Here is a 10493-nt window from a genome sequence, read left to right on the forward strand (position 1 = left end):
AATGTCTGACGAAGGACAAGGTCAGTTTTTAATGTGGCGAAAATCCAGCTCCTCAAACAGATGCACTGTAGATTGGGACAGCAATAATAATTACCTCGATCTAGAAGCATTTCTTCTACTCTGACCTAGAATAGAACGGATACTACTCTTTGAAATACTTATTTGTTTTATCGTTATTTTCATGGCAAGTGCTCGTCTCAGCTCCAATCTATGGTCTCACCTCGCCAAACATTCACGAGAAACACTCGTCTGGCTGTAACCACTATCAATAATTCCTCCCACTCTTTATCTGTGCCTAAACCTAAACGTAGATTCCATGGGCAAAGCTTCTTTCTTAGAACTGCACACCTATGGAACTCTCTTCCGTTTCCCTGCTATCCAATTGACTACAATATGCCCGTCTTCAAGTCCAATGTAAACAAGTTCTTGATGAGCTGTTCCCCTTAAGTAACCCAATTCACCAAATTTACACTTCTAACGATTACTATACTGTCCTTTTAACAACTGTACACTCTTTAACCCGTATCCTCGAGTGGCCTCTGGGCTTTCATAAGTGGTGATTCCCTTGTAAAAAAAAAAAAAAATTGTACAAAATATAAAAAATATATAATGAACAAATTAGACACGAGGCCATTCAAAAGTGTGGGAATAATGGGTGTCCTTGGTTATCTTTGGTCTCCAATACTTTAAATTGTCTATCATACTCTTAACTCAGTCACCAGAATACCGCATTCACTCCAGGGACTGCCCTCCTTACGATAAAGCTAAATTAAAAAACAAAAAGAAGTTTATTGAATTATTTACAGTAATAACATTTTAATTTTATCCAAGTGCGATACTTTTTTTTTTTTTTTTTGCTTCTCTGTTATCATCTCATTTAACACAATGCGGTTGAAATTGCTAGACATGTGAAAATGTCACGCTGACCAAACAGGTTAATTTGCATATTATATATATATATATATATATATATATATATATATATATATATATATATATATATATATATATATATATATATATATATAGTGTGTGTGTGTGTGTGTGTGTGTGTGTGTGTGTGTGTGTTGGTTTGGGAAAATATCTTTGTTTACAAAGTTAGGTTGTTTATCGCATTAACAGCGATACTAAAACACTTTTTTTTGTTTACATACAAAGTATAAAAAATTAAGATTTTTAATTGTATCCAGTATGTCCACGCGATATACATAATGGACCTAATTTTTTCTTTCTTTTTTTTTCTTTCTTTTTTTTCTTTCTTTTTTTTTCTTTCTTTCTTTTTTTTTTTTTTTTTTTTGCATTTTCACCCTAAACAGAGCACAGCGCCACTTTGATATAGGGGCTACTATCTGGCACATAATTTTCAGGGATACTATGTAGGGAGTTGAGCAGCAAGATGTCTGTTCACATTACATTTGAACTTCTGCATGTCAGTAGAGTCAGGGAAACAGAAATCCGGAAGCGAATTCCGAAGTCTAGCAGTCCGAGAGAAGAAGGTTTTCTGGCATTTGTGGATCTCTACTCTGTAGGGGTGGGATTTTGCTGCTTGTCGGGTTTGTCGGGGGTATTTACGTCGAGGGGGGTACAAGGGCTTGTAGTTCGTCGGAGCACCTGCCATTAAAATGCTTGCAAAACAGGTAAAAGGGTGCAACATGTCGTCGACACATGGATTTCCAAAATGACATCTCATTAATTCACTATTCACTATTAGTGTTTCTTTTCTTTTTGGTCTCCCGACAAAAGGAGGGTGGACCTGTAAATTCACCCTTGTCCGTTTATCCGTTCATCCGTTCGCCTGTCTGCACTTTTCTTAATAACAAGGCCTTGGAGATTTGGGGGGCTAAATGGACTTGATCATTTCTTTTTTTTTTTTTTTTTTTTTTTTTTTTTTGCATGGTGCACTGGTGCAGAACTCAAATTTACATATGATAAGGCCTAAAACTGCACCGTTTGTTAATTTTCACCGGGATTTGACGTCTCCTGAGGATTCTGGGGGCTAAATGGAGGGAGGGGGGCAAATGCTGATTTGTCATTTTTTTATGTATCGTTCAGTGGGCACTCACGGAGGACCATGCATGCTTAACTTGTTTTTTGTTTTTGTTTTTTTGATTCAATGACTGTTTTCATTCATGTTAATCTCTATCTAGTCAGACTTTTATTCGCTCATAATTTTTACATTGTGAGTTGAAAGTTAAAATTTTGGATAAGAAACGTTTTTTTTTTTTAACTATATTCAAGTTAACTTCTTTCTGAAGTTGCGATCTAGGTAAACACCCACCCACCCCCACAGCTACTATAAAAAAAAAATCCACATAACTAACACGCTGCGGCCAAGTAAATGTCAGTATTTTTTTTCCGTCACACTAATTTCATTGAGAAATTAAATTCCGCCACAATGCATTTCGGTTTCGGTTGACATAAATCAGTAATTTTATCCCTATTCTAATTTGTATATTACAAATCAAACCTCCTTCCGAAGCACACTGCAAAATTGTCAGTAAGTATCCCTTCAACCTCTTAAATTTATTACTTTATGGAATTTAATTCCACCATAATGCATTGCTATTTATTCGCGAACCAGTTAGGCTAAATCATGATTTCGTCTTAATTTTCGGCCGATTTGTTCCATTGGAAAAATTAACAAAATCCGAAAATCTTAAATTAATACATAGTATATAGGGTGTTCTTGTCCCTCTTTTCCTCGAGTGGCTCTTGGTCTTGATAAGTGTTGACTCAATAATAATAATAATAATAATAAATATAAAAATAGATGCAATAGTACACTGGCAACTATGCAGACAACTGCATCGTGAACACCTAGACAAATGGTACAAGCACAAACTGACAGCAGTGCTTGTAAATGAAAGTCACAAAATCCTATGGAACATGGATACACAAACGGATAAAGCCATCTAAACAAGAAGACCGGATGTCATAATAGTTATCCAGAACGGAAAGTCCTGCCAGATTGTAGATAAAGAAGCGGAGCAAATACACAGAACTGGTCAGAGAGCTCAAAGGGATATGGACGGTGAAGAAAGTGAAGATAGCACCAATAATAATAGGAGCACTAGGAACACTACGGAAACATTTCGGAAAAAAATAGGAGAGAATTAGAGGGATGTCTGAGAACATACAACGAGTAAGAATAACGAAAACTATGTACAGAAATATTAAGGAGTTATCTATATAAAAGCCAAGTACGCCCAAGGATGGAGTACTGTTGCCACATTTGGGCAGGAGCTGCTAGAAGCAGCTTATCCTGCCTTGACAGAGCACAAAATAGACTTCCTAGCTTAGTGGGGGATGCCCCTTTCTCTTCCCTGCAACCTCTTTCCCATAGAAGGGGCGTTGCAAACCTGTCTTTGTTTTATCGCTATTTTCATGAGAAGTGTTCGTCTGAGCTCCAATCTCTGGTCCCCCCTCGCAAATCTTTCACGAAAAACACCCGCCTAGCTGAAATCACTGCCAATAATTTTTTCCCGCTCTTTAGCTGTGCCTAAATTAAAACGTAGATTCCATGAACAAAGCTTCTTTCTTAGAACTGCGCGCCTGTGGAACTCTTTTCCGTTTGCCTGTTTCCCAGATGACTACAACTTGGTTGTCTTCAAGTCCAACATAAACAAATTTTTGATGAACCGACCCCTTAAGTAATCCAATTTTTCTAAATTCCCATTACTATTGATTACTGTACGCTCAATAACCGTTATCCTCGAGTGGCCTCCGGGCCTTGATAAGTGGTGACTCCTATGTAAAAAAAAAAAAAAAAAGGAAACCTCTGGAAATTTCACAACAGCATGTTTCATATGTGATATATTGCTGCTTGCATTCTGTGGACGTTCAGTGTGAATGCAGACCCTGCGATATTATTGTACCTATTTACAATGTCTCCCCACGGGATAGAGTTAGACACCAGGGTCGTTTTTTTAACGTGGAGAAAAGTTACAAAAATAAAAATTGTCTCAGTCATGAAGGATTTCTCTTCCACTGAAAGAGAACAAGAAATGGAGGTGCCGCATCTGAAGAACAGATACTACACTTTGATCTTGGCCGGTATTTATTTGCTTCCCCACTGAGCAAATTAGGCACAAGGCTTTTTTTTTAATGTGGAGAGTGAAGGAGAAAATGGGGACCAGCTTCCCGGGGAGTAGGGGAGCTGGATAGTGACAGTTGGTATGAAGGGTTTCCCCTACATTGACCAATAACTGATTGCTACAAGAGCAATGGTCTTATATGTGGAGTTTCCCCCACATATGGTCTTTGCTTGAACTTTGGTGTCCAGCCCCGCAGTGAGAGGCCGAAGTAATCTGGTTAATGTAGCGTCAGAATATATCTGATTATTACAGTTTATCTCCAATATCCATGCAAGGTTAGACACAGGGTCCATTTATAGTGGCGGGTCAAGTCCCACCGCTCTCAAATAACCCGATCAAGGTAAATAAAATGAGATTCTACTTTTTAGACGAGTACGTGTGAATAGATCCCTGACAGAAAGAGGTAAACACAAAACAAAACAATTATATTAGAAATTAGAGTCGGGGATCAGTTTTTTTAAATATAAATGATACCCCAATTCAGACCATTCTAACATTTTAAGACAATTAACCATTTTTTTTTTTTTACCTCTAACCATAGGTCCGAGTAACAAGCTTGTAAAACCATACGTAATCGCCTAAAAAAACGCACATAAATTATCACCCATAGCAAAAGTAAAAAATGGTTAACTGCCCGAAAATGCTAGAATGGCTCGGATATATGAGGGCCATTTTACGTTAAGTTTATATGAAAAACTGATCGAGCAATCTGTATTGCTATTCTATTTTTTTTTAACCTGTAATCGCCTAAATAAATTAGAATCTCGTTTGGGGGCAGGGCAATAGCAGAGCACAATAATAATATCGGTCACATTGGTATTCCCTAACGTGTTAGGAAGACAAAAAGCAGTCAAGGAATAGTTCGCTACCTGGGAGGATAGGTTTTTTTTTCTTCTTTTTTTATTTAGACAGAACAGATCCTATGCTTTGATCCTAGTGAAACAAAAATATGTTGTATTTACTTGTTCCCCTCCTTTCCTATTTTCTTCGTTTCCTCCTCGTCATTCTTTAATTCCATTTACCTTTCTCTCCCTTTTCACGTTCCTCCCTATCACCATCAAACTCAGTTACGGACACGTGTACTTTTCCCGCCATCTGTAACCCTCCTCCCCTCCCGACCACGCCTATGTGACGCGTGCAAAAAGGAATAACAAAAATGTGAAGCGTCAATATTTCACGACGCACAAAATAAAGAGTCTTATTTGATTCCCAATTCTTTTTGGAATCGATTTCCATTCTATTTACGACTCTGACACAAACAGCAAGAGCCCCCCACCCCACTTCCCCTTTTCCCATCTCTCTCTCTCTCTCTCTCTCTCTCTCTCTCTCTCTCTCTCTCTCTCTCTCTCTCTCTCTACGTATTTTTGATGCGTTTTTAATCTGATGCTTTAGTTTCTCTTCTCTTACTAAGATTTTTATTTCTTACACACACACACACACACACACACACACACACACACACACACACACAGTATGTAATAATAATAATAATAATAATAATAATAATAATAATAATAATAAAAATTATTATTATTATTATTATTATTATTATTATTATTATTATTATTATTATTATTATTATTATTTATGAAATGTTATAGAGAAAGATAATGAATTACGTAAAGTATTTACTTGAACAGTGCTCAATTCGTAAGTAGAGCTAAGTAGCAAGAGGTTTTCGCGCCAGGCGTATATCTATCTATCTATCTATCTATCTATCTATCTATCTATCTATCTATCTATCTATCTATCTATCTATCTGTGTGTGTGTGTGTGTGTGTGTGTGTGTGTGTGTGTTCGTTCGTTTACATACTTTCTACTGTATAGCTTTGTTGCGTGCCCACTTACCGATTTTACTTTAAAAGAAAAAAAATTAAATAAGGGCAAGTTGTTGTTGTTGTTGTTTTTCCTATTTACAATGCCTCCCCACGGGGCAGAGTTAGACACCAGGGTCGTTTTTTAATGTGTCGAACAGGAACAAAAAATAAAAATAAAAATTGTCTCAGTTGTGAAGGATTTCTACTCCACTGACAGAGAACAAGAAATTGAAGTGTAGCATCTGAAGAACAGATACTACACTTTGTTAGTTTCATTCGTATATTATTCATATATTACTACATTGATATAATATAGTCTATTTTTTTTATTTCATTTGTGTTGTTGTTGTTGCTATAATAATAATAATAATAATAATAATAACAACAACAACAACAACAACAACAATTTAATTGAACATTTCTATTGGAAATTCGTGTTGGCCGTGCTCGTGCTTCTTTGTCTAAAAACGTAGTCTTCTTACGTTTTTTATTATTTACAATTCTCTGGACTCACCTCCTCCTCTCTCGAAAAAGAAGGTAAAAAAAAAGGATAAGGAGATGTAGAAGGAGAAAAGGAAAAGTAATAGAGTAAACAAATAAACAAGTAGTGGCCGAAGAAGAAAAGGAAGAAGAAGAAAACGAGGACGAAAGAATTAGAAAGGGGAGACCACTATGTTGTCACCTCCTCCTACCGGGTTTAAAAAAAAAAATTCTGTGTCCTATTTGACTCTCCCATTTTAAATACCACCTAAAAATACCGGAGCAACTCGTCAATAAACATGTGAACGATTTCCTTCTTTCCCCCTTTGTCGTTGATTTGTAAACAAACGCGACCTTCGCGGCGTCCCGATTTACCCTCCGCGTCCTCGACACCTCTTCCCCCTCCGCCACATACTGTCGCCTCTACAGCAACTTCGGCAAACAAAGAAAGAAAAACGCACTAATGAAAATAAAATATAAAACAAAGCGCGCTTTTTTTCTGCAGCAAGACCTAACATACTCCTCTCTCTCTCTCTCTCTCTCTCTCTCTCTCTCTCTCTCTCTCTCTCTCTTACACACACACACACACACACACACACACACACATAAAGAAAGAAGAAACGTTCACATTATTCCATTCTCTCTCTCTCTCTCTCTCTCTCTGTCTCTCTCTCTCTCTCTCTCTTTATTTTCCAGCCGTTTGTATCCAGTAATCGACCTCTCTTAACTTTAACAATCATGAGGTAAGATTTTAATTTTACGTCATGCAGCTGCAGCTTTGTTTATTTAGTTGTTTTAGCTCATCATCAGCGAGCCAGGGTTTATGAAGGCCAGCAGACACTCGAGGATAAGAGATAAAGAATGCGGATGGATTGTCGATTTAATGATTATGTGAGGATTAATGAAGAAAATTAGGGTGCTCGTTGAGATAATTTAAGCAAAAACAACGTTACGTACTTAATTGTCATGTCGAAAATAGTAATATATCCAAAAATTATGAAAATTCATTGCGTAGAACAATTGCTATTGTATTTTTAGTTTTAAAAAAGTCTATCAATCTAGGGTAAACATTCAACGCCATTAAGATGTAATCTAAAATATGCAATCCGAGTTATTGTCTTCTATGTGTAAACTCTTCACTGTCTACTTTAGAACGTCTACGAAAAGTGCAATTTCCCCAATTTTCCGTAAAAATTACTTTTAACAATAAATAACTTTCTACTCGATGATTTTTCATAATTTTTGGATATGTTACTATTTTCGACACGACAATTAAATAAGTAATAGTGTTCTTGCTTAAAATGGTACATTTAAAGAAATCGCACTGTCGTTTCTATCTAAAAAAAACCAAAAACATTTTATTACTTTAGTGACGGACGGATTATGATAATGTGTTGACATTGGATTTAAAGATGACTATGCTGTAGTTTGCAGAGAAGCAGGCTCATAGTAATATCTTCCACAGATAGGAGGTCTTTTGGAAAGAGACTCTGTTGCTACTGCTGCTGCTACCGTTGCTACTGTTGTTCTTGTTGTAGAGCATCATTCATTTCGAATAAATTCTTGTTGGCATTCGTTTCTTCGATATCTTTCTAGTAAGAATTCTTTCTAGAACGACAACTGGAAATTACAGGAAGGAACTACGTGAAGGTCGCCAGCATCCCTGGGTGAAAGTGTCTGTTGTTGCTGCTGCCGATAGTGATGACACTGCAGGCAAGATCGGGAACAATTGTACCTCGTAGATTGCAGAACTGACCACTGCTAGTTGTAGACAGAAAGCACATCACTGTAGTAGATGATGATCATGATGATGATATTGCTGCGGACAGGATCGGAGACTGCTGCTAGTCGTAGACGGCAGGATCGCTCCTGCTATTTGTAAAGTGGATAAAGTCACTACAGTAGATGATGATTACACTGATGGTTCGTTTAACGATTTTTGATATGTAACATAAGTGTTAGGAACAGAGCTGATATCGGAGCAGTGTTGATGACAACAGACCAGAGAGAACTATTGTTTGTTGTAAAAGGAACGTGACCTCAATAGGTGATGCCATGATGATGGCGGGATCAGTTGACGACTGCCTCTGTTTGTCGTCGTCGTAGATTGTTGAAGGCTAGGTGCTGCAGTCTGCACAGGGACCTATAAGACCGTTCCCCAGCATTTTCTGGTAAGCATGAAATACTTGTTGGTCAGAGCTATTCGCTAAACCTGCAACATTGCGAGTTTTTACTTCCGACACTGAGAGTAGAAAAGCTCAATTGTTGCATACGAAGTCGGTATACACAAAGGAATCGTGGTTGCATCCTCACTTTATTGATTTGCGGACACGAGTAAAGGATGACGGATCTTAATGCTGACTTTTCCTGGATTTTCACCAGAGCCCTGTTCCTGTTAGCCTGGTTACAGTTTTAATATTCCTGGGTGTCGCACCCGTCTTCCAGACATAATAGCTATGACACTACTTTTAATATGATTTAGACTGAATGAAATAAATGAATTCGCAATCGTACTAACCGTCAATTTATCGTGGTCAGTCCTCGAAAGCAAAAAAAAAAAAAAAAAAAAAAGCACGCACTTATTCCAACTTAGTTCTAATCGGTAAATATCAATTGTATTTTTTCCCAAATCTACACTTTGTATTTGGTTAAAAATCTTTTTCAGCTTTCTGTTTTCACCTTGAACCTTATTTGGTGCTTTTATAATATATTTTGCTGTTTTTTTTTTGTTTTTTTTTGTTTTTTTTTTAGTCGGACTTCTGCACACAGCCTACGAAGCTACCGTCATTCAAGATTTTCTGGTCTGCATGAAATATGCTTGTTTGGTCACAGCTATTTGTTAAACATGCATGTTTTTTTTTCTTCTTATGGCAATCGCTCCAGACAAGGTATGACGCCACTTGATGTAAGGAGCTAAATGTTAAAAAAAAAACTGTTAGAGAATGGAGAGAGAGAGAGAGAGAGAGAGAGAGAGAGAGAGAGAGAGGTGAATTATAGTGTAGACACGTTGACCGGAAGTAAAAGATCAGCTGATTTGATTGCGTGTGAGTCATGTGATCAGATTAGCTGAATCGTTGAGATTTGATTTGGACTCAGAAGACAACGGACGGCTTCCCGTTGTCTCCTCCTCTTCACTGAGGGGGGGGGCGAACGCTGACGTGTGTAGAAGAAGAACCCACACAGGCCAATTTCACTTTCCACCTTCTGCAGGACATCTGGGAAAAGTGAAATAAACTATAGAACTAATTCCTTGTCTTGGAGTGATTGAATCTTCATCCAAAAACAGGTATCAAGTCTCCCTCCAGGACGAGAAATTTCCAGATGGCCCAACATCGAAGAAGCAGAGGTAGGTTCTGAAAATACATGTCACTCACACACGATTCCCTTTATGATACAACATAAATATATAATATAACACGTCATCTCTTCTAATCCATTATTAGAGATGACGGAACAAGCACTCAACCCTTTATTATAGAGCAACAACGTAACAAAACTACTTCAAGGTAAAAAAAAATAGTCAATAAGTTTTATATGATTAGATTTCGAGCCAGAAAACCGCAATTATTTCCCCTTTGTCAGAAACACCGCTCATGAAATGTGAAGATTAGAGGACAAAATAAGAGAAGCAATTGTTAGGAGGCTACACTTTACATTGAAAGCAGCAGCGGTTGCATACAAAGTCGGTAAAGGTTTGGCCCAGAACACACAAAGTAGTTGTGTTAACACATGCACATTTTTATCCCCCTTCCATGGGTGTGCGGTTCTGATTCTGATACGTCCTTGCTTGTCACACGCAGGGGTAGAGACAACCAGAACCCAACGGGTCCTCCTACTGACTACTTTCGAATTTTCGCCAGCACTTTGCTAATCAGGTTACGGCTCTAATACCGCTGGCTGTCAAACCTGTTTGCCGTGATTTGCCCTCCCAGAAACCGGAGTTTCAGAAATCAGAACTCTTAATCTACAATGTAAACTAGCTAAAAAGGAATATAAAAGCAAGTATCACTTGGTAGGGGAGATAATCTACTGGGAACTGTAAAAACCACTGTACTTTCAATATGTACATATTTTAATAATGTATTTCTATAATTTTCAAGTT

General features: G+C 37.5%; 1 long non-coding RNA gene across 1 annotated transcript; it reads left to right on the forward strand.

The window, feature by feature from the left end:
* Positions 1-6990: 6990 nt before the first annotated feature.
* On the forward strand, positions 6991-9736 carry LOC145258012 (uncharacterized). The gene is made up of 2 exons (XR_013864027.1): positions 6991-7134; positions 9143-9736. It is a non-coding gene; the product is annotated as an uncharacterized LOC145258012 (long non-coding RNA).
* The last annotated feature ends 757 nt before the right edge of the window (positions 9737-10493 follow it).

This window comes from Euprymna scolopes, chromosome 33 (assembly GCF_053919585.1).
Source record: "Euprymna scolopes isolate OS-2025 chromosome 33, ASM5391958v1, whole genome shotgun sequence".
Taxonomy (NCBI): Eukaryota; Metazoa; Mollusca; class Cephalopoda; order Sepiida; family Sepiolidae; genus Euprymna; species Euprymna scolopes.